The 21579-nt window shown below is 37.3% G+C and overlaps 1 protein-coding gene across 5 annotated transcripts in view; it reads right to left on the reverse strand.

The window, feature by feature from the left end:
• The window catches only part of TTC28 (tetratricopeptide repeat domain 28), a 659289-nt gene that overhangs the window by 405707 nt on the left and 232003 nt on the right, over positions 1 to 21579 (reverse strand). Inside the window, exon 1 of one of the 5 annotated variants that reach the window (XM_027575255.2) lies at positions 8939 to 9011. The exons of the other annotated variants lie outside the window; for them this stretch is intronic. The gene's annotated coding sequence lies outside the window, so the exon portion shown is untranslated. Of the gene's footprint in view, positions 1 to 8938; positions 9012 to 21579 lie in introns of those variants that run through there. 5 annotated transcript variants of the gene reach the window in all.

The raw sequence follows: 21579 nt of genomic DNA on the forward strand, positions 1-21579 counted from the left end.
ACAAAGCTTCAGCCCTGGAAAACTGATTTGCCTCAATCTAGGAAAATACAAGTAACAGAGTGAAACCTTTAAAAAGAATTGTTTTGGTTCCATTTTACATAGTAATTTACTGACTTTTTGAAGAAAATTACAAATAAGCACATGATCAAAAGAAATAGGAGTCCAAAAGAGGTGCATATTTCTCTGACAACTAATGAGGTTGGAATGTTTTTTCCATATGTATTAGCAATAATTATCAATTTATGGCTAATTATCTACTTAAAGAAGAAATATCATTTACACAAGAACTGATGAAATTATATACTTGTTTAAGGCATTTATCAAAGTGCCTGTAGTTGCTATTGCAAATCAAGAAGAGTTATAATAAGTACGTAGTCAAGGGAAAAAAAAAGAGGAAGAAATGTGGTCTAATATATAACCTTTAAACAGATTCACTGGGGATGTCATGATCTCCGGTTGTATTTCTCTTAAAAATAATCATTGGAATTTTTAAAGAGGAAAGGAGGAGAGTAAATGAATAAAAGTATCTCTGTTAAGTCCACAAAGCACAAAATGTTATATTCAACACAATAATAATAATAATAACATAGAGCTCAAAAACATGAAAAAAAAGCAGTCTTCTTCTCACTGTAATCTGAATGGCCTTCCTGCTAAATGGCTTTGATGAGCAGTGAGCAGGGGAGGGAGGGTTATATACAAATGGGGAAACATACGGATGAGGGTCAAAAGCTTTTTTGGAACCATGTAATTCAACACCACAAACACATTTTTTCATTTGTGATTTAAAACCTTATATATCTCTAGGGGCACCTGGGTGGCTCAGTTGGTTAAGCTGCTGCCTTCAGCTCAGGTCATGATCCAAGGGTCCTGGGATCGAGCCCCACATCGGGCTCCCTGCTCAGCGGGGAGCCTGCTTCTCCCTCTCCCTCTGCCTGCCTCTCTGCCTACTTGTGCTCTCTCTATGTCAAATAAATAAATAAAATCTTTAAAAAATAAAAAATAAAACCTTATATATCTCTAAATTCTATTAGTCTGCACCTTTTGCCATTCAATAACATTAAACCAGTTTTATCTGTGCCTCTATAAAAGGCTTAAAAGTATTTTAAAACTCAGAAAGCCCTTACTTCATAAACACTAAAAGTCTAATTTTTATTTTAAAAATCAATTATATATATATTTAAATGTATTGTTAACATTAACAATTCCTATCGATGGATAATACAAATTGCTCATTTGTATTATCATTTGCTCTTTTCCAGTCACCTACTTCTTCACTCAAAATACTGAAAGCACAGGTCAGTTTTTTTAATGAAGAAAATACAGCTATTACATACCTATGTGTCTGAGATGAAAAAGATTCCAGATTAACAGTCAAAGACTTGAAACTGTTACAGATCCCTGATATTCCTAAAGATCTCCAGATCATTCCAACTCCCCTGCAAAATTCACTAAGATATGACTGAAATTTTTAGATAACCCTTTTCAGACCCTCAATGGTTCTATAAATAAAGGACTAAAATAATTTATGATGCCATTAAAATATATTCTGCCATGCAAATAAACTCTAAAGTCCATTAAGTTACATCATTTTAGTAGCAACATTAACCTTTCCTGTCTGTGCAAAACCAGAGCAAGGTTTCCAAGTGCTGATGATGGCCACTGGAGAGTACATAGGCCATCGTGAGGAAGAAGAGGATGGAGGACACTACACAGCAGGGAGAAGGTGGAGGACACTAGCAGTAATGCAAATGTGGGTATATTTATAAAGAGGTTTAATATGAGGTTGCTGGGTAGCCAGCTATGTTCTCTCATTAGCTAAGCAACTCACAGGTGACACGTGGTCCACTGTGTGCTTTATCAAGATCACAAACTGTCACTCTGTGGGGTCACTAGAGCAATTTAAATTTGGATGTTAAATGTTACATCTGGAAATGCCAGGTCTTTGGTATATTTAACTCCTGTAAAAGTAACCTTATGAAATAACTTGAAAAAATACCTAATAAAATAACTGCACATGAAAAGATGCAATGAAAGGTCGTCCTTGCATCCATTTAACAGATGCTGCATTAAACGCTGGAAAATATGACTAAGGGTCATATCACTAAGTCAGTTAAGTGTCCAACTCTTGATTTCGGTGTAGGTCATGCTCTCGGGGTCCTGAGATTGAGCCCGGTGCCAGGCTCCACGCTCAGCACAGAGTCTACTTAAGATTCTCTCCCTCGCCCTCTGCCTCTCCCCCACTGTGTGCGTGCACTCTCTCTCTCAAAAGAGGAAAAAAAAGAAAGAAAGAAAGAAAGAAAATATGACTAAGACCCAAAGAAATACATTTTCCTGATTATTTATCATTTTTTGGTACTAGTTATATCAAGGAATACAGGAAATAAAGCTCTTACTAATTACTTGCCCATCGTTTTTTTTTTTTAAAGAATGTTGTGTTCTTTTTTTTTTAAAGATTTTACTTATTTATTTGAGAGAGAGAGAATGAGAGATAGAGAGCATGAGAGGGAAGAGGGTCAGAGGGAGAAGCAGACTCCCTGCTGAGCAGGGAGCCCGATGTGGGACTCGATCCCGGGACTCCAGGATCATGACCTGAGCCAAAGGCAGTTGCTTAACCAACTGAGCCACCCAGGCGCCCTGCCCATCGTGTTTTACACTCCCACAATAAACAAACAAATAAACAAATGTGTTCTAGTGTTTCACATCTTCCTGCCTTTGCCTATGGTGATGCATAGGTGTTTCTGTCTGAAATAAAACCTTCTGCAAGGGTGGGAAACCTCCTCTATTTCCCTCAAGGTTCCGTTCTCAGTGGTCCCATATTTGTAGTACGTATTTTCATTAGAATACTTAGAACACTGCATTATAATTAGATCGTAATATATGCTTCCCAACTATACCGTGGCAGAAATTGTGCCTTTTTAGGTCGTTTTGAAGTTATTATTTCCTTATTCAGGCCATAGTATATGTCTGATAACAACTTCCTTTGAATATAATCCCAGGAAAAAGCATCTCATACCTAATTCTGTGTTTGTGTCATAGCTGTTTCCAGTAAAGTTCTTCCTCACCACTTGGCTTTGATACGAGGTCATTTCTCACCTCTGGGCTTTACCATACCAAACTATAACCACATTTAGTCAAACATTTAGATCTTTGCTAATTTCCAGTTAGCCCCTATCCATATGTTCCCCTTTCACAAACCTCCTGGATTTGATCAGTAAGGAATGGCTGTTGGCAGCTGTTTGCCATTCAATTTTGCTACCACTAAAGCATGTGAATATTTCATTGTTTAGGCATTGCAGAGACTCTCAGCAAACATTTACTCTGGGCTCTTGGATTAGAAGAACATTTGTGGTAGGCAAAAGGTAAATAATAAACCACAATGCTACTCAACCAGTGACCTAAAAGCCTTTTGACATCTGACTCTATTGCTTACTAAATCATTGTGTGGATAAACAAAGATCCAACCCTTTGTTTCTACTACAAATTATATTTCAAAAACATAGTTCTTCAGTTATTCGGTTTATTTAAAATAAGCTAAAGTAAGGCACAATAGTTCAGTGGCTTGTAAATTAGCATAAAAAGTATCAAATATGAATTCATCTGTTACAGACTTACTAAATACAGCTGGATGTGTCACTTAATATAAGCTGTCAGAACTCTGGTTTCCTCCAATATAAGCCTATTATACAAATTTCAACTATAATGGAGCAATATCCATGAATCTTCAGTTCTGTGTGACAGAAACAAAAACAAATTCAATATATTCAAAGGCACTTGCTGAATGCCTTGTATAGTCAGGCGCTATGCTGGGCACACAGGAGAAGATACGAGTAAGAGCCATCACTGCTTTTTAGAGGTTTAAGACCTAGTGGGAGTAAGCGATACAGACAAGCAATAAGCAATGCACAATTAGCTCACTGAAGACAGAGATAGAGTCTTACTCATCAGTCCCCCTCTCTGATACGCTGAATGGCCAGTTCATTGTGTTTAACAAACACATGTTGAACGAATGAACTAATCAATCAATTCACTGATCAACTGATCAAACTGCAATAATTGTTCTAATAAGGATAAAACAGTGCAGTGAAAGAAGGGATTAATTCCAACTTGGTGGATCTCAGAGAGAAGAGGGCTTGAGAGGCCCTGAAGGAGTTCAATTTGATCAAGATGAGATGGAATGGGGGACTACGAAGACAGAGTACGGGAAAATCTTCCTCACTAACAAAGCCCAACAATATCTCTTCAGTCTCACTTTCCCTGGGGTGAGTCACTTTGTCACTTCGATAGTGGCTGTCACTGTCTTCCTAGCACCAAGAGGTGTGTTGCTTTCCTCAACAGAATTCAGTAAGCACTTGGTAAATATCTGTTCAATGAATGACCTAACCTAGGGGGAGTGGAGGAAAACAACAACAAAATCTTCCTTTGGTTCTCTTCAGTACAGCTGATGACATTTCCAACAAGACTTCAAATGCCACAGTTTAAAAAAAAAAAATGCAAAACACATTATTAACTAATTTAATTAAATAAAAAGTCCTACTTATACAGTTTTCTGAATCCATCTTCATACAGTTAGTTGGTTGTCCCCAGGAATCTCTAAATTCTAAAATAGTCACATTCTAACCCCAAAAGGTTTCTTCAATTTCCCAGGTCTCTTACTTTCTACTTTCTAAGGCTGCTTTGATGCAAGGGGACCACTTGGTTATGCATCAAGCAAGAGCTAACTGGAATATTTTGACAAGACTTGGAGCATGCTCCACCCACTCAATTGCTGTTCTTATCTAAGCTCTCTGGCAAGAGTAGACAGACTCAACGGCACTCCCTGATCTCCCCCTAATCAAGTTCAGAAATGCCCTTTTATCCAGTAGAGCACTGAAAAAATAAAAGCACTCCATCAAAAAAAAAAAAATTCACCAAGGGAACTAAGCAGCAGTCTTACCTAACTTTACATTGTTAACAAATTTTAGTCCTTTAATAAGAAAGTGAAACCCTCATAATATTTTTCAGGAAAAAACTGTAGGGAAACGTTTTAAGCACTGTAAAAATTAAATGTGAGAAAAATACTTTGGCACTTAGCAATATTTTCATATCTCTAGGGAAATGTTAAATCCAGGAACCTGATAAATGGATTTCACTATGTCACATTTTAGTAACATTTTGTAGCCTTTATGAGAATTTTTTTAACCTTTCTGCTGCTACCAATATTTTTCTATCACCTCTATTTCAATAGTCTTCTCATTTTATTTCCTTCTTTTGTCTTCTTTCTTATTTCCTTCTAATTAATTTCAGCCCATAAGAAAAGAATATTTCCATATTGATTATGTATATGAATTCTTTTATCTAATCCAAAAACAAAGATGTATTAAGAAAGAAAGCAATTCCCAAGACAGTCTCTTTAATAAATAATGCTGGGAAAACTAGACAGCTACATGCAAAAGAATGAAACTGGACCACTTTCTAACACCATAAACAAAAATAAACTCAAATGGATTAAAGACCTAAATATGAGACCTAAAACCATAAAAATCCTAGAAGAGAACACAGGCAGTAATTTCTCTTACACTGGCCATTGCAACATATTTCTAGACATGTCTCCTAAGGCAAGGGAAACAAAAGTAAAATTAAACTACTGGGACTACATCAAAATAAAAAGCTTTTGCACGGGGGCCTGGGTGTCTCAGTCATTAAAGCGTCTGCCTTTGGCTCTGGTCATGATCCTGGAATCCTGGGATCTAGTCCCGCATCGGGCTCCCTGTTCAGTGGGGAGCCTGCTTCTCCCTCTGCCTCTGCTGTTCCCCCTACTTGTGCTAGTTCTCTGTCAAATAAATTAATTAAAAAAAAAAAAAAAGCTTTTGCACAGCAAAGGAAACTGTCAAAAAACAATAAAGCAACCTACGGAATGGGAGAAGATATTTGCAAATATATATCTGACAAAGGGTTAATATCCAAAATATATAAAGAACTTATACAACTCAACACCAAAAAAACAATCAGATTAAAAAATGGGCAGAGGACCTGAATAGATATTTTTCCAAAGACATACAGTTGGCCAACAAACACATGAAAAGATGCTTAACATCACTTATCATCAGGAAAATGCAAAGCAAAAACACAATGAGGTATCACCTTATACCTGTCAGAACGGCTAAAATCAAAAAGACGAGAAGTAACAAGTGTTGGCAAGAATGTGGAGGAAAAGGAACCCTTTGATGGGGATGCAAATTGGTACAGCCACTGCAGAAACCAGTATGGAAGTTCCTCAAAAAATTAAAAATAGAATTACCATATAATCCAATAATTTCACTACTGGATATTTACCCAAAGAAAATGGAAACACTAATTTGAAAAGATGCATGCACCCCTATGTTTACTGCAGCATTATTTACAACAGCCAAGCTACCTAACTGTCCATTAATAGACAAATGAATAAGGAAGATGTGTATATATACACAATGGAATATTACGCAGCATTAAGAGAGAATGAGATTGTGCAATTTGCAACATGGATGGACCTAGAAGGTATTACACTAAGTGAAATAAGTCAGACAGGGAAAGACAAATACCATATGATTTCATTCATATATGGAATCTAAAAAAAAAAAAAAAACAAATGAATTAACAAAAAACAGAATCAGACCTATAAATACAGAGAACAAACTGATGATTGCCAGAGTGGAGGGGATGAAGGAGTGGGAGATACAGGCTTCTACTTGTGAAACAAATGAATCACAGGAATAAAAGTCACGGCATCAGGAAGATAGTCAATAATATTGTAATAGCATGACAGATGGTAGCTACACTTGTAAGCGTAGCATAATGTATAAACTTAACAAACCACTATGTTGTACACCTGAAACTAATGTAACATTATGTGTCAACTCTACTTAAAAATTTTTTTAAATAAATTTTTTTTAAAGATTATTTATTTATTTGTCAGAGAGAGAGAGAGAGAGAGAGAGAGAGAGAGAGAGAGAGAGAAGACCAGCAGGGGGAGCAGCAGGCAGAGGGAGAAGCAGGCTCCCCGCCAAGCAGGGAGCCCGACGCAGATCATGACCCGAGCCGAAGGCAAACGCTTAACCGACTGAGCCACCCAGGCGTCCCTTAAATAAATTTTTAAAGGAAAAAATAAAACTTTAAAAAAAAAAAACGGACTTGAATACAGAAAACAAACTGGTAGCTGTCAGGGCCCAGGGGGTATGGATAAAATAGGGGAAGAGGATTGAGAGTACAAAGTTCCAGTTATAAAATAAGTCACAGAGATGAAAGGTACAACATAAAGAATATAGTAAATAATATTATAATAACACCGTATGATGATGGATGATAACTACGCTTACTGTAGTGAGCACTGAGTAATGTATAGAATCGTCCGGTCATTATGTTGTACACCTGAAACTAATACAACATTGTATGTCAACTATACTTCAATAAATGTTCTAAATATATAAAAATTTTTAAAAAGCAATTCCCAAAAGGTCATATTTAGGAAAGATTTTGTTGAATAAAGGTAAAGAAGTCTCTCCCCCCTTCCTTTCTTTCTTAATTGTAGGACTTCTCAGAACCCTCACAATATGCCAAATGAATCTCCAAAAGGAAAACAGTGTGTACACTTCTTCCAAATTTATTTACCATAGAATTTTTTCCTCCTCAGTGAATCTAGTGAAAAATACTTTGAGAACAGCGTTCCTAATTTTAAAAAATTTAAGGAAAAAAATTAATATGGGTATAATACATTCAAAAGGTCTGTATATTAAAGTGTTTTTAAAAAGGGAAGACATTATGCTACAAGAAAGAAAGAGAGAGAGAAGGAGGGAGGGAGGGAGGGAGGGGGAGAGGGAGGAAGGGAAAGAAAAGACAGACTCAAGGTAGCTCTCATTTTATTAAGAATTCAACTGTGAAAACTAATCTAATTGGAGGTGAATACATAGGAAATGCACATTAATCTTCCAAAAGTATTAAAAGGAAATCAAACTATGATATGATAACATGGAAATAATAAATGAAATCAGAATGTGCTGAACCCTTTTAAACTTAGTTTACTTTTGAAAATCACTGTAATAAGGGCGCCTGGGTGGCTCAGTTGGTTAAGCGACTGCCTTCAGCTCAGGTCATGATCCTGGAGTCCCGACAGAGTCCCGCATCGGACTCCCTGCTGAGCGGGGACTCTGCTTCTCCCTCTGACCCTCCCCCCTCTCATGCTCTATCTCATTCTCGCTCTCAAATAAATAAATAAATAAAATATTTAAAAAAAATCACTGTAATAAAAATGAAAGAGTAAGTGTTAAGAAAGTCTTCTAGAAATACACACTGGTTATTAACCTAGATAACTTCTACACATAGTTCAATGCTTAGCTCACATCCCCTCCTCCTTCTCCTTTCTCCTGCTTTTCAATGTTCCCAGAGCACCCCATTATGTGGTACCATTGTTATCATATTGTATTGCAATAATTTATTTTCTCCTCTGACTTCCTGTCTAGACTGTAAGCTTCTTGAGAATGGGGATCATGTTATATCTGAATCTGCACTCCCAACATCTAACACTTCATAAATTATTAAGGTGCTTATAGCTAGTAAATTAGTTGGTTCTCTCAAATTCAGTAATTACTAACTTACTTAGCAAACATTCATAAGGATAAACTGAACTATCCCAAATTTTGAGATAATGGAGCTACCATTAAGCATTACTCATTTTTCCTCCTCATTATGAAATGAATAGCCAGCATCTGGCACATAATGGGCCCTCAACAAAGGCATACTGAATAATTATTCAATCAATTAACCCAAGTTTGACTATAAGCTTAGGTCTTAGTAGAAAGGGCAGGACATTTCAAAATCAAAGAACAGCTCTTGAGGCACTTCTGGCTTCTGCCTCTCACTAGCTCTGCCTGACCCTATCTAAAAGCTGCTATACTCAGGCATGGCTTCTGATTGCTAAGTACTGTACCTGACATCAGCGGAGACAGAAATTTTAGCACCAAGTCACCAGTCTCAACTCACTGCAGCCAACAGAAATTCCTGTATAATGTGAAGAAACAGGTGCTAATTGAAAACTCAGAATTGTTTAAGCCACCCCACCAGCTCTCAAGACTGAAATCACTTATTTTTGTAGACAATCTCAGCCTAACAATGAGTTCGCTTTCCATACTTAGTACCTTTGTCATCTGTGGAGACATATGTCCATCATTTCTGTTTCAATATTCTTTCCAATCAGTTATATTCTAGTATAAACCCATTCTTCCCACTCCAATTTTCTGTCTTAACTACATACAAGTTACCTTTCCCAGATGGTATAATTAAATAACTTAAAAATAAAAAAAAGTAGTCAGAATGCTGTCTTCATAAAAATGCCCAGAGACACAGAATTACCCATCAGCCTAAAGGCCATCTAAATTTTAAAATCTTCAGGGAATAACATGACAGGTGAATGCTCCAAGTATGAGTTAAAGACTCTTTTCCCCATCCAGACTAGGGCTTCTTTGGGAGTTTATTCTCCTAGTAGACATGTACTATTCTTTTACAATTTGCTTAGGATGGACGTGTAAGTTCTCTCCAACAAGAGCTCTGGAATATGATTTTTTTTAAAGTGAAGACTGCATTTAACAGAAATTCAAACAGAAGCGTGAATTAAAGGGGTAATTTCAGATGTAGTGAAAAGCTGTAATGTCCATTCAAAGTAATGAAGGCACACAGCATTAATCTCCTAAAAAGATTCAAATGCTATGAGTAGAGCGATTCTATTTCTTAGTAGGAACAAATTAAGATGATTTCCCTTACAGAAATTGCCATAATTACAAGTAATTATCTGGTACTCTCTAAATTTACCACTATAGCACATTCTGCAAATATCATTCCCTTCAAGTACTTTATTTGGAAATACAGGAGAGATTGTTGCTTTGTGAGTTGTGCTACAGACTTCAAACTGATTGTTTAACAGTACTATATAATATGTGTAGTAAAGAGATGACATTCTGAAGTTGGAAGTGCTTGGAATTCCAAATTTATGATATTCCTATCATCAGGTAACTAATACTACCCAAGGGAGTACAAACAAAATGAGAATGGCAAACATTCAAAGATAAACTTGAGTCAAATGTGGACTTATGGAGAAACAATGAAGAGAATCATTCTGATATGCATAGGGCAATCATGAAAAACATATAAGCAGCTGCTGTAGTATTTATAAAAATCCTTGCAGAGCCAAATAAAATCCCATCATTTGCAACCTACTCAGTTTTTCATTTTCCTTTAATAAGAATGTGTGAGAAAATCCAGTTACTCACCAAGCATTAGGAGAATAAGCATGTGAAAACTTAATTTCACCATCTTTGGGGCCAATTACTGTCCGGATTTCAGCTGGCATTTGAAGCTTATCCTCCAGCCAAACTGGGATTCCTTACCATGTTGTAAAAACATGCTCAGCTTGCCTTTCCCTCCATTATTCTCACTGCCTGGAATGGCCGCCTCATCTCCTTCTGGTAAAAATCAGCCCACCAAGTCTAGTTGAAATGCCACTCCACCAGGCCGACTCTCTTGGTCTATGAATTCCTATTCCATACTCCAAACCCTTCCCCTTCTTTTACCAACTCAGCTGTGACCTCTCCTTTTACTTACTCTCTCTGGTGATACTTAACACATGCCACCTCACATTTCAGGTATTTGTGCACTGGCCTCATCCTCCTTTCCAGAGAAAATGTATTTTATTCATATCTGCATCTCCAACAGCTTTAGTAAATGTTTAATCATTTAAACATTTAGAAGAAATTTGGTTTTTAAAATTATTCTTTGTTTAAAAGCATATATCATTGAAATAGTCTCTAAAATGGCGACAGAATCCACTAAGAAATTATAGATATTTTAAACTCTTAACAAATATCTGGTTCTATTTACCCAAAATTTGTACCTTTTTACATTAGTGTTTAAAACTCATCCATGATGAGATTATATAACCTCTGTGCCAATTAATCTTCCCTGATTTGGTCAAAGTAAGAGTTGATTATACTTGTGTATGTAATAACAGAGTCAGTGACCTATAATTGAAGATCTTTCCTTTAACTGGTATCTCTTTTTTTTTTTTTTAAGATTTTATTTATTTATTTGACAGAGAAAGAGCGAGAGAGGGAACACAAGCAGGGGGAGTGGGAGAGGGAGAAGCAGCCTTCCTGCCGGGCAGGGAGCCCAATGTGGGGCTCGATCCCAGGACCCTGGGATCATGACCTGAGCCAAAGGCAGATGCTTAACAACTGAGCCACCCAGGTGCCCAGGTATCTCTCTTTTTTTTAAAAAAAGATCTTATTTATTCATTTGAGAGAGAGAGTGTGTGTGAGAGAGAGAACACAGCGGGGTAAAGAGCAGAGTGAGAAGCAGACTCCCTGCCGAGCGGGGAGCCAAATGCGAGACTCGATCTCAGGACTCTGGGATCATGACCTGAGCTGAAGGCAGACGTTTAACAGACTGAGCCACCCAGGTGCCCCGTTAATTGGTATCTCTTAAAGTTAGAGTTTTTCTGTTTAAATTTTTAAGAGAGGAAGAAATCGAGTTACTTTCTCCACCTTTTTATCCTCTTTTAATCAACTTCTAAGTGTCAGCAGAATAGTCTATAAATTTATAATTTAAAAATTAGCTTTAAGAATTTTGCATTCTCATTCATTCCTAAGTCAGTATGATGCAATGCAAAGATCTGTTATGTATTCACTTTAAAAAATAAAAGAGTTCTGTTCAAATTAACACAGACAATTTACCCACAGATACAGTTATTTACTGAAAACACTGGTTTCCATAATAACCCAGTTCTTCTAAATTGTTTGTTTCGTGACCACCATAAATGGGATAGCATTTATATGGTTCATTAAAATTTCTCAAGAACCATAGCTATCATCAGAAATAATTAGAACGGAGACAAGTACATCCTGATATGATCCACTTACCAGTGAGGTCTATTTCACATTTGTGTAAACCTACATAAACAATTTACTTTTCAGATAAATTATTTCATCTTTATTGATAATAGTCATTAATTTTTCTCCCCTTACTCTTGGTCCTTTTGCATCAACTACTCTGACCTAGAACGGGTCCTCCCTTGAAATTATGAAGTATGTGAAGTTTGTGGCCAACATCCTCTATTTCCACTCTCAACTGGTTCTCCTGTCCCCCCAAATCACAGACCCCTTGTTAGAAAGTGGAAGAGCGTCAGTATTCTCTGACCTCGCAAGAAGGCACTTTAAGACCAAAAACCAAAGCAAACCATCCCATACGCTTAGAAAGAGTTTTATTCAGGGCAACTTACTGACAGGGGGTATCTGGCAGATGAATGATCCAGGTGGTAGACAACCATTCTCTGCCCCATCCTCCACCACTATTCTCTTCCCTGTTTGGACCTCCAGCAATAGCTTTTATAAAGTTAGGGGCACAGTGGTGAGGTCCCGGGGTAGTTATCTAAAGTGGCACCATCCGTGCACCAGAGCATCTCTACTAGTTATCTAAAGTGAAGCCTCTGTGTGTCACTTTTAAGGAAGATCTGAACAAGCCTTCCTGCATTCCAGTCAAGACATACGTTAACTTCCAGGGGCCTGGAACACAGGCAGGTCATTATTGCATGGGCCGGAATAAGATGGAGGGCCAAAGATGGAGTCAGTGTTTCAGCACTCCTACCCCACTTTAGTGCTGCTTCTTGGCTACTCATGGTCTCCATCAAAGTGACCCTCCTCCACCTCAAACCAGGCCTCTCGGTGACTAAGGAAGGTTCTCATGGTTCATGAATCCCTCCCTACCAGCTATGACAAGAGAGTATTTATACAGATCCCATTCCTAAATGTCTACTAAGTAACAGCAAAACAAACAGCAAACAAATGCTACCATCATATTTGCATTTTACTCTGGATTTCTAAAGCATTAGCAAAAAGGACAATTTTAGGAAAATAAGTCACAGAAGAGGTATCTGAAAGCAAACAGATTTCTTGTGTCTTTGAACTATACCATCCATGTGTCTTTTTTTTTTTCTTTTACAAACAAGCCCAACCCTATTCCAAATTCCTAGAGAAGTAGAAGCAGTACAGTCCAGTGGATATGGTCTCTCCTTGGAATACCCAGACTTAAGCCAGACTCAGAATAGCTACATGATTCTGAGGGTGCCAGTTTACCCCACTGGTTGGTACTCTGCTTCCTAATCTATAACATTAAGTGCTTCTTAAGGTCCTTTCATTTCTAAAAATGTCTTAGTCTCAGTATCATAAATACTGTCTGGCAAGAGCCTAAGCTAAATTGAAAAAGTTGTTTAAAATAAGTAATGTTTGTGTCACTATAAAAATAATGTTTTCATTCATTAATGTGTAACTAATTAATATTTACATAAATCCCACATTCTTTGGCCGTTTCCTCTCAAAGGCAATCACATACACTCCCTAGGCTATGCAATTCTACCCTTCACATAAGCTACTACTGTTAGTTCCTTCTGCCATAATCTGTTCAGTGTGTATATATTTGAACAGGTTATTTTTTAAAATGCCAAGCCAAATACACCAAAGCAAAGACAGAGAAGAGAAAAACTATAGTGGTATTTATCAAATCATTTAAATGTTTTCAATTCCTGTGATCATGCATCCTCAAACATACCTACCTCTTGGTAATCAACAGCATAATAAATATCTCACTTATCAAAAGGTCACTGATTTAACCACTTCAACTATTTAAAACATAGCCTAAAACCAGAAAGTATGAAAAAACAAAACAAAGCAAAAAAAAACCTCTATGCAGTCAAAATAGACAGCCACGGTTCATACTCTAGAGTTCACACACTCATAAGAGAAACCCTCATTCAAAGTCCTTACTTTCATCTTAATCACAAGCTAAGACTCAGTTAGCTGGGTTTCCTACCCACCACAGACAGGAAACAGATACACACAACAGAACTACAAGAGGTAAGCACATGACAGCAGTATTACTTTGGGCAAAATAGAAAGAAAGAAAAATACTGTCTAAAGAAGACGTAAAAGTATTTTTAAAAAAAACAAAGAGCAATCTAGGGTCATTCAGTATAGGAACAAATAATTCTACATTCCCTAAAAGCTCCTGTAGTATTGCTATACCATAGCAAAGTAGAATAATTCATGTTTGTGATAATAGCCTAAGTAATCAAAAGAAGTTTAAATCACACTTAGTACCTTCTGTTTAAGAAGGCAGAAAATGTGTAAGGTATTTTAGAAAATTTCACATCAAAAAATGATTGAAATTTAACAAGGGCAAATTTAACAGTTAATGAATTAAGTTTGAGTTAATAAGAAATTCACAAGAACACCATAGATAAATTAAATACTACTGTAGCAATTTTTCATGGAAACAAGTGACTTTGAAATTAATTCATAATTAATACCCCAAACACATTTTGGTCTTAATTTCAATATTTATCACCACCATTCTTAGCCCCCAAATATTAATTGAACCATAATAAATTTCCATTTCTGTAGGTAAAAGATGGTCAAACATCAGCAATTTTGCACAGTTCAACCTAAAATCTTTACCAAAATTAACAGTAAAACAAAGGGTTTGCATTTTATCTTTTCTTTCTCAAGCCCACCCTCTATTGGAAAAAAGCTAATTATTAAATAATGAAGACCCAAAACCCAATCAAAATGAATATGAGTCCATAATAACTTATTATGACATCTTCTCTCTACTCCTCAAAAACAAAAATCTTATTCATGCCGGACAATCTCAACTCCACAAACATAGCTCCAAAAAGATCTCATAGGTCTGGGCTTGAGCGCTATAGTTTTTCACAGATACCACAATTGAGCATAATGCTGAAATGTGTGTATGCATACTTGTTATGTTCATTTATAAATATTAAAAACATAAAATATGCTTAACAACTAATTGTCAGAGCAGTGAAGTAGCGATCCAGATAAACCACTTAGGTTTTTAATTACGTAAAACAAGTTGGCATTCAGTCTGTTTTCAGATTCAAAATGTTGTATTTTGATTTTCCTTAAAACCAGAAACACCTACATTGGACAAACTAAAATAAGCAATCTTTTGTCAGTGGAAAAAAAGTTATATCTAATCTAGTCAGTGTGGGGCGCCTGGGTGGCTCAGTCAGTTAGGCATCTGCCTTCGGCTCAGGTCATGATCCCAGGGTCCTGGGATCGAGCCCCGCATTAGGCTCCTTGCTCTGCAGGGAGTCTGCTGCTCCCTCTCCTCCCCACCTGTGCTCTCTCTCACTATCTCTGTCTCTCTCTCTCTCAAATAAAATCTAAAAAGAAAAAAATTTTTAATCTAGTCAGTGTTGGTATGCCAACATCGGATACAACAAAGTTATCCCAGAGTGTGCAACAAAGCTTCCTTCCCTACCCCCAGCTATTATCTTTCTAGTTTCAAGTCTATGTACATTGCATGGTGGGAGAGTACATATCCAAAAACAACGAGTCCCCACAATGACCTCCTGGCTCCCAACTCCACTTTGACTCTATTCCAAATGTTAACTACTCTCTAACTCAGAATTGCCTCAAAATCTATGCTTCTACAAGTCTCAGTCCCCTGACATGATATAAATCCAAACTATTATCACCCACAAATTAAATAATGTTAGAAATATGGGTGCATTCATGAATGGATATTTACTTACATAATCAGAAATAAGCTAGAGAAATTTCAGTCCTTTAATAACCCAAACTGAGAGATAACTACCACCAAAAAGCTGATGGGCAGCTCTGGCAATTGTCAGCAAGCTTATTTCATGTACCTTTTCTAGAATGCTAAATTTATTACACAGAAGGTATAAGCCAAAGGACATGATTTTCTGGTTTTTTCTTAAAATATATGCTAAAAGCATAGAATGCTCAAAATAACGAAGACAGCATTCTAACACAATAAATAACAAAGGGCTCAATCAAATGAGAATACTCCTTTTAGCTACAAAAACCTAAGGGGGGGGCACTAGCAAGAAAGTTCAGGACAAAAGATTCATGTAAATCCTGAAAATGTCAGTTAAATGATATAATTTTTATAGCTTTCAATAAAACTACATGGTTTTAACACATCAATAAAAGCAAAGTCTTAAAGCTGAGACATACATTGTTATTAATGATTTAATGAATTCATTGTGGAAGCAAAAGCTGACAGGTCCGGCCAGGATTTCAGGTTTTCTCTTGCTTCCATGGTGTTTTCCACAGCATGTCATCACTGTAACTGACGAGCAAAATGAAGGTGGCTGCTGGCGCCCTTTTTTGAGGTTGGGCCAATTAAACTCTGTAGCCCCTCACACCAGCAATGTTTACTGGCTAGCTCCTGAACAATAAAGGTGCCAAATCAGATTTTCTCATCGCTGACTTCCTTCACTTCTTATCAAGTTTATCAACCATTCCCAGCTTCTCGAATGTTCCTGGAAGTAGTTTTCTCTAGATGACCATTCCTTACCAATCTTACAGAATCAAAAATATTTCAGGCTAAAGGAAATAAAGATTTACTCCAGGGGTTTACAACCATGGTATTGCTGTACTGATGTCAGGTGATCAGTCATGAGATGTGTCACAGATAACTGTTAACTTTTTCCCCTTTTTTTTCAATCGAGGGGAAGTTCATATTATATAAAATTAACCATCTTAAAGTATACAATACAGTTGCACTCAGTACATTCACAATATTGTGCAACCACTACCTCATCACTGGGACTTTACTTTTAATAGGTGCATAGTTAAGATTACCCCCTTAACGAATCACCCTCACTCATAGTCCATAGGGTGTTCCAAGAGGGTGAGAATGGGCAGAGATAAACTTGCAAGTTAGGCATCTCCAATAACTGGCAAGTCAGAGAATCTTGACAACTGGTTGAAGATCACTGACCATCTTACTCAATAAACGCCATTACATTTTTTCAAAGATTCACTCATTCAATTCCTACTCTGTGCCTATACCTTCAAAACATTACACTGGCAGGGACAGACACACTGACAGTTACAGTACGGGGCTATGACTATAGCCCATCAAGTACGGTCAAAGCAGGGTACAGCCAGCTGTGCCCAGCAACTGTAGAAGGATTCACTAAGGAGGAGAAGACTGAATTAGCTCTTAAGGTTATGACCAGTGGCAAAGGAAGGCAGGCTACAGAGAGTACAAGGAGGAGGTATTCTAGGCCAAGGAAGGAGCAAATGCAAAAGCAGAGGCACCTGCTGAGCCATGGCCAGCTTCACTGTAGGGTACAGTCATGCCAAGGGGAAACAGGTAGTAAGCACGTGTTATGTGTGAGGCACTCCTTGTATACACTTTACATTGTATCCTCTAAGTCCCACCAAGAGCTAGATGCCATTCACATTCAGTAGAGGAGACATGTGAAGTACAGAGAGGGTAAGTAATGGCTACACAGCTTGGAAGCAGCTGAGCTGGAATTCAAACCTAGGCAGGCAGGCCAGCTGCGGAGCCCAGCCTCTTCACCACTCTACAATCTACACCACGTTTTTCTTTTTTCTTCTTCTTCTAGGAAAATTAACCCCCGAAGGCAAGATCTTTTATGACGGAAACTACAGTACCCCACGGCACACTGAAGGTGAACAAATGATTGCCACGAACAATGAGTGGACACCACTACGAATCCCTGGTGGCCTCTGAACAAATGAGGGCACGAGTGGCAAGCCATACTGAAAGATCAGTAAAACTTAATTTATTTCTTATTCTTTTAAATTAAAAAATACATTAAAACAGAAGTTCTCATATTTGCCCCATAACCCAGTCATTTTCTTGCACAACCCCTAACCCACGGTGTGCTTACCCACTTTGAAGAACTCTATGAGACAATGGAAAGACACAGTAGGGTTTTAAGGAGGTGAATAATGTGAACAGATGTGGGGAGGGGGGGTTAACAATTACTCTAAAAGGAATAAGAAGGAAAAACCAGAGGGGAAAAAAGAGACCAGAAAAGAAAAATCATTAGGATGCCATTTGCAACGGATCCATCAAGTGATAATGAGGTGCTAACCTATAACAGTGGGGAGTCAGATATGAGAGATTAAATGACATGCCCAAGGCCACAAGTCGCGGGAAGGGCCAAACCTAAAACCCAGGTCTCTAGGTCGCACTGATCTGGGAATGGTATACAGAACGGATCTGCAGAAAGACCTTTATCATGAAATTTGTGAGACTTCTCTTTATAATCACTTTTTTTTAATTTTATTTTATTATGTTATGTTGATCACCATTCATCACATCATTAGTTTTTGATATACTGTTCCATGATTCATTGTTTGTGTGTAACACCCAGTGCTCCATTCAATACGCGCCCTCTTTAATAATTATTTAATAATTACTTTTGTCTACAATGTCTGATTATTTTTAAATCTAATTTTATACTATTATAGAAGCTGTGGTCCAAAATTAATAGTATCATAATAACTAGCATAGCATAGCATTCAGGCAGGTAAGTATGTAATTTAGTAAAGTTCAAATTTGAGACTTAGCTTTCTAATCCAGAAACAAAATACTTTACCATAGAGAAAGTACAGGGATTTGAAATACACTCTTCTGTAAAAGAAACAAACTGTTCCAAGACACAAACTTACAGGATGGAATCCTTACAAGTGAGCTTCCAAACAAGTTCTTTAAATGAAGCTCCATCAGAGAAGTCATTTAAGAAGCCAGATTCATGTTATATTAATGTGACAAGTATAACAAGATAAATACATCATATGATTCTCAAATGACATAATTAATATAGTTTATGGGACATATTCCTATTAATGATCTTTTATTATGTGTGAACAGTAAAATAACATTAGATAAGCAATGAAAAAATCCAATCAGCAGCAGCTTTCCTGCAGGTTTTGACTGCAGTCTTATTTACACAGAGTTATCTGACACTAATCCTTGGATTTTAAAGAGCAGAAATCACTTCAGAATTGTAAACAAACATGTTTCTATGAGATGAGCATTTTAATTACTATCATTTCTGCAAGTACAAGATAAAAATAACGTGCTACATGATAGCCTCTTAATGTGTAAACAGGGGAAAGTATATTTTGCCAGGCCAATAAGGTTACATTAATAAAAGGATCATGACACTGAATCAGGAGTCTGGTCCATGGATTCTGGTAGTGTGTCTTAACAATGACTGCCCATAGATATCTTGTGGAAAGTAAGGCTGTCCCCTTTCTAATATTCTCTACAAAAGACCAGAATTAAGTGCCAATATATTCTGGTGCTCTTTAATAATCCACTACAGTCTAATATCTATGAATCAACTGAGATATTTTGAATCTTTTTACATTTAAACTTCCGACTACCTCAGAATAAGAAAGTCTAACACTACAAGTTTTACAAAGTAATAGTTCTTATTTACTTTTACATCAAATACTTATGGAGAGGGATGACCGTGTTGCTTAGTCAGTTGGGCATCCAACTCTTGATTTCGGCTCAGGTCATGATCTCAGGGTTGTGAGACTGAGCCCCACATAGGGCTCCGTGCTGGGCTCCTGCTTATGATTCTCCCCCCCACTCCCCACCAAAAAAAAAAACTTACTGAGCAACTACACTATCCTTGGCACCAAAAAAAAGAGGTATGAGATATGGCTCCTGAACTCAAGGAGCCTGAAGTGTAATTGAGAGACTGGATACATACATAAAGAGATTTGTTTTGACGTTTGCTGTCAATGTAAAAGACAATCAGCCTAAAAGAGCATAAATTCTAAATGCTCCAAGAATTCAGAGCTAGATAAAATGATCGTGTTTCTTCAAGAAGGACAGGGAAGAAGAACATCCTGGTGCCAGTATCCAGAAATGCGGGAGGCAAAGCTATGGCAAACCTTCTTATATACTGAGATCACCTCAGCAGTCAGGCTTTATCTTCCTTGGGTAAGTTCTCAAGTATAACTTGAGAAATGTGAAAAACACATTTCTTGAAGAAACAAGGGCTGGTCCAATCCTAGCTCTGACCCTGCCATGCTGTGTGACTCTAGATAAGTCACCGTACCTCTCTAAACCTGTTTCCTTATCTGTAAAATGCAACCTATAACACCTACCACCTCACTGGCTAAGAATTAAATGAATGCATACAGAGCAAGTAGAGATGCCTGCGGGCATAGCACAGGTGCTTTAAAAAATGGTAGCTGCTATTTGCATATTAAATGCCATTCTTACCATGATGCAATCACAATTGCACAGAATCTTACTTTTTAGGGTAATTACAGGGCTCTTGGTGGGAGGCTTTGGAAGACTGGGTCCTAAGCTCCTCACTGATTCTGAGGGTGGAACATGATTAATCATGTTGTGGTGGTTTCTTTGGGAAAAGTTAGGAGACCCTAATTGAATATTTCATATTGCACATCTTGAATTTTAGTATTTAGTTTAATTCAGCAAGTAAGCAAAGAGGACTAAGAAGCTCCCCGTCCATCATGTACCACAGCTGCATGCTCAGAAACAAAGAAACCTAGAACCTATGGTTGTTCTCTATAGTTAACCCAGATTTTATAAAAGCCAGCCCTGGTGGCTGACAGGACCCCATGACAGCAAGTTACCAACCAATCCTAGTCATAAAGCCCAGCTATAGGCAAATGCTATTTGGGGCAGCCAGCATTCTATAGATGGTCTTCCCAGCTTTGTTAAAATCACATCAATGCAGTATCACTTTTCATCTGTAGTGTAAATGATTTTTATGAAACAGTTTGACAAAACACATGGCATGTGACTGTTCCACTACAAATGTGTTAGCAGAAACCATGGCAATGATCCGATCATGAGAGTATTCTTGCAAGAATAAGAAAATAAACCTAATCTTTGTAAAGACTTACAGGTGCCCTACCGGTTTTGAACACTGAGTATCATCCAAGGAAGCTTCCATTTCCAATGTAGAAGAAGCAAGAATTGTTCTCAAGCCACCACCAAATAATCATACAGTATTTGATGGCTCAGCTTATTTTTTAATCGTCTATGAACACTGAAGAATTATATCTGGATCTTTATAACATGATGGTTTGGGATTATGAATACAGTGAATAAACACAACCTTCTGGTATAGCCATTTAAGCATCACAGAGTGAGTAAATACTGCAGAGTGAATCCTAACACTTGAAACAGAATCTTCCAGAGTCCAGAAATCCACCTGACTGCCAAGAATAATACTTCCGTGGTTCAAGCAATACCAGTACCCAGAGGGGTTTCCACAGACATAACCACATGAGTTACTGCATATTGGGTAAAATAGAAAACACAGACATTTATGAATGTATAGTTTGCAGACATCTTAAAAGTACTCATAAATAAGCAATTTACAAATAGAGAAGAAAGGGGGGAGCGCTTTAGGAATACACAGTGTCTATTTAAATTGCTTAATTATATGGTTTCTTCCACGGTTTTCCTCAACCTGACTCTAATTTTTGCTGGGGACTGGAGGAACGAGATACATGGATCTCTTAACTAAAGTAAATGAAACCAATATCACTGAAAGAAGCTCTATGATGAGAACTAATATAAAAGAGATTCTGACTTCAGGATGAGGTAAGAAATGACTTAGTGTCAGAGATCAAAACTGCATTAATTAGATATCAAAGAAAACCTTTCAATTTGCCAGGCTATACTAAAGAAGGGTTGTTAGATTCTCTAGCAATAATA

The sequence above is a fragment of the Zalophus californianus genome, chromosome 14 (assembly GCF_009762305.2).
Source record: "Zalophus californianus isolate mZalCal1 chromosome 14, mZalCal1.pri.v2, whole genome shotgun sequence".
NCBI classification, from domain to species: domain Eukaryota; kingdom Metazoa; phylum Chordata; class Mammalia; order Carnivora; family Otariidae; genus Zalophus; species Zalophus californianus.